Source organism: Saccopteryx leptura, chromosome 2 (assembly GCF_036850995.1).
Source record: "Saccopteryx leptura isolate mSacLep1 chromosome 2, mSacLep1_pri_phased_curated, whole genome shotgun sequence".
Lineage (NCBI taxonomy): Eukaryota > Metazoa > Chordata > Mammalia > Chiroptera > Emballonuridae > Saccopteryx > Saccopteryx leptura.
Genome location: NC_089504.1, coordinates 332,849,443 through 332,853,320, shown reverse-complemented (window position 1 = coordinate 332,853,320; position 3,878 = coordinate 332,849,443). Strand labels below are relative to the sequence as shown.

Here is a 3,878-nt window from a genome sequence, read left to right as displayed (position 1 = left end):
AAAATTATTTATATCGAGATGACAAAACTTGTTATGTAGAGAGAAAGCTGACAGTATCACCTAAAATGTGTGTGAGAAAGAAAAGGTTGGTGAGTGTGTGCAGGTACAGGTCTGTATTAGTGGAAAAATACATATCTGCCTTGTTCTCATTTATGTATGGAGACAAAGAGAGAAAGAAAGGAGACAGAAATTTCAAAGTTTCTGCTGTAGCTTCTGGACCAGGGGTTCCCAAACTTTTTTACACAGGGGGCCAGTTCACTGTCCCTCAGACCGTTGGAGGGCTGCCACATACAATACTCCAGTACACTGACCACCAACGAAAGAGGTGCCCCTTCCGGAAGTGCGGCGAGGGCAGATAAATGGCCTCAGGGGGCCGCAGTTTGGGGATGCCTGTATCTGGACTATAAAAAAGAGAGACACTTGTGCTCGCTTCAGCAGCACATATACTAAAATTGGAACGATACAGAGAAGATTAGCATAGCCCCTGCACAAGGATGACATGCAAATTCGTGAAGCGTTCCATATTTTTAGGATAAAAAAATTAAAAAAAAAAAAGAGAGAGACACCTCACCTCCAGTCGGTAGCCCTTAGTTTTGCAAAGACAAGGACCAGTCTTAAAATGTGCAAAGATGCCTGACCTGTGGTGACACAGTGGCTGGGGCATCAACCGGAATGCTGAGGTCTCTGGTTCAGAGCTCTGGGCTTGCCTGGTCAAGGCACATATGGGAGTTGATGCTTCCTGCTCCCCCCCCCATCTCTCTCTCTCTCTCTCTCCTCTCTAAAATGAATAAATAAAATCTTTTAAAAACATTTTTAAAAAATGTGCAACGATAGGATCTGGAGGCAGACACTAAGGGAACACTTTGGGGAGATGACTCCAAAGAGCCTTGAGGGAAGAAGCGTGTGCTGGGAGCCAAGGCAGGAGGCCAGACCTTCCTGGCAAGGTCAGTGAGATGTTCCCAGCAGCAAGGTTTGCTGTAGGACTGTTGTGAATGAGTTGTCTGCTTTGCTGCAAACCAAATCCTCCTCACTGCCCTCATCCTTTAGGAGAGCTGCTCACGCAGGTGCTTTTGTGGGGAAGAATCCAGAAGCAGGTGCCAACTTTCATGACTCCATCCTCAAGGAGCTGAGAGAATCCAGAACTTCTGAGGGAGGTGAAATGCAAATCCACCTATCTTCTGTCTCCTTTTCCTACCCTGCTCACTCTCTCCCTGGCCCCACTGACCTTTCTTTTTCTCTAACAAGCCTCCATGCTTTGCACCTGCTGTTGCCTCTGCTAGATATCCGCAGTCACTCCCTCATCCCCTTCAGGTCTCTGTTCCAGTGTGGCCCCCTGCAGGAAGGCCTTCCTTCACAGTTCATTTGAAACTGAAAAGTGCACACCAACCTTCCCTCTCCGCCTTCTCTGCTTTATTAATTTTTCTTTTTAGCAAGAGAGACAGAGACAGAAAGAGGAACAGGTAGGGACAAACAGGAAGGAAGATGAGAAGCATCAATTCTTTGTTGCGGTACCTTAGTTGTTCGATTGCTTTCTCATATGTGCATGGGGGGCTACAGCAGAGCATTTGACCCCTTGCTCAAACCAGTGACCTTGGACTCAAGCCAGTGACCATGGGGTTATGTCTATGATCCCGCGCTCAAGCTGGCGACCTCTGTTTCAAACCTGAGTCCTCTGAGTCCCAGTCCAACGCTCTATCAGTTGCACCACTGCTGGTCAGGTTGCTTTATTTATTTTTCTAACACTTATCTTCTTTTAATCTATTATATAAAATTTTACTTTTTTTATTATTTATTTATTTATTTATTTAATTCATTTTTTTTTTTACAGGGACAGAGAGTCAGAGAGAGGGATAGATAGGGACAGACAGACAGGAACGGAGAGAGATGAGAAGCATCAATCATCAGTTTTTCGTTGGGACTCCTTAGTTGTTCATTGATTGCTTTCTCATATGTGCCTTGACCGCGGGCCTTCAGCAGACCGAGTAACCTCTTGCTCAAGCCAGCAACCTCGGGTCCAAGTCAGTGAGCTTTTTTTTTTTTTTTTTCTTTTGGCTCAAGATGAGCCTGCGCTCAAGCTGGCAACCTCGGGGTCTTGAACCTGGGTCCTTCCGCATCCCAGTCCGATGCTCTATTCACTGCACCACCACCTGGTCAGGCTATTTTTTATTTTTTTAAGAGAAGGGTAGGTCCTGGCTAGATGGCTCACTTGGCTGGAGCATTGTCTTGCAATGCAGAGGTGGCTGGTTCAGTCCTTGGCTGGGGCACATACAGAAACAGATCGATGCTTCTGTCTCCCCCTTACCCCCCTTCCTCTCTCTGGATTCAATAAAAATTAAAAAAAATTAAAAAATAGAAAAAAATAAAGACAAAAAAAAGGCAACAGAGAACATTAAAAAAAAAAGAGAGAGAGAGGGGTAGGAGTGGGAAGCATCAACTCATAGCAGTTTCTTCTTGTATGTGTGTTGAACAGGCAAGCCTGGGGTTTCAAACTGGCAATCTCAGCACTCCAGGTTGACACTTTATCCAGTGTTCCACCAGAAGTCAGGGTATTTTACATATTTTTTTTCTTTTTTTAGCGAGACAGAGACAGAGAGAGACCAAGAGAAGGACAGACAGGAAAGGAAAGAGATGAGAAGCATCAATTCTTCATTGCAGCACCTTAGTTGTTGGTTGATTGCTTTCTCATATGTGCTTTGACTGGGGGGGCTCCAGCTGAGCCGGTGACCCCTTGCTTAAGCCAGTGACCTTGGTTGGACTCAAGCCAGGGACCATGGGGTCATGTCTATGATTTCACACTCAAGCCAGCGACGCTGCACTCAAGCTGGATGAGCTCTCACTCAAGTTGGTGACCTCGGGGTTTCTTTTTTTTTTTTTTTTTAATTATTTTTATTTATTCATTTTTAGAGAATAGAGACAGAGGGCAGAGAGAGAGAGAGAGAGAGAGAGAGAGAGAGAGAGAGAGAGAGAAGGGGGGAGGAGCAGGAAGCATCAACTCCCATATGTGCCTTGACCGGGCAAGCCCAGGGTTTTGAACCGGCGACCTCAGTGTTCCATGTCGATGCTTTATCCACTGTGCCATCACAGGCCAGGCAAACCTTGGGGTTTCAAACCTGGGTCCTCTGCATCCCAGGCCTATGGTCTATCCACTGCGCCACCTGATCATACTATTTTATACATTTTTTTTCTTTTTCTTTTTTTATTTATTTATTCATTTTTTTTTAGAGAGGAGAGGGAGAGACAAAGAGACAGAGAGAGAGAGAGAGAGAGAGAGAGGACAGAGAGAGAGAAGGGAGGAGCTGGAAGCATCAATTCCCATATGTGCCTTGACCAGGCAAGCCCAGGGTTTCGAACCGGCGACCTCAGCATTTCCAGGTCGATGCTTTATCCACTGCGCCATCACAGGTCAGGCATTACACATTCTATGTATTGGTTTTTCTTCCTCTCTAGAATGTGGATGCCATAAAAGTAAGGATTTGAGTTTTTGTTCCTGCTATATCCCAGGTGTCATGGTTATCCGAGAAAGCCTGGCACACTAAGTAAACATTGGTTGCATGTTAAGTTGGGTGGGTGGAGGTTCTAGTTCAGTATCAAAATTAGCTTCCTCTCTCTCTCTCTCCCCTCTCTAAAATTAATAATAAAGTCTTTTTTTAAAAAAGTTAGCTATTAAAAAAAAAATTAGCTTCCACCCTGGCCAGATAGCTCGATCAGTTAGAGCATTGTTCCAAAGCATAGAGGTTGCCAGTTCGATCCTTGCTCAGGGCACACACAAGAACAGGCCAATGTTCCCCCCTCTCTCTCTAATCAATAAAATAAAAATTGATTCAAAAAGCCCAATCTGCCTGACCAGGCGGTGGCGCAGTGGATAGAGCGTCGAACTG

General features: G+C 45.2%; 1 non-coding gene across 1 annotated transcript; it reads left to right on the top strand.

The window, feature by feature from the left end:
* Positions 1-422: 422 nt before the first annotated feature.
* Positions 423-529, top strand: LOC136396412 (U6 spliceosomal RNA). The gene has a single exon (XR_010749700.1). It is a non-coding gene; the product is annotated as a U6 spliceosomal RNA (small nuclear RNA).
* Positions 530-3,878: the final 3,349 nt, after the last annotated feature.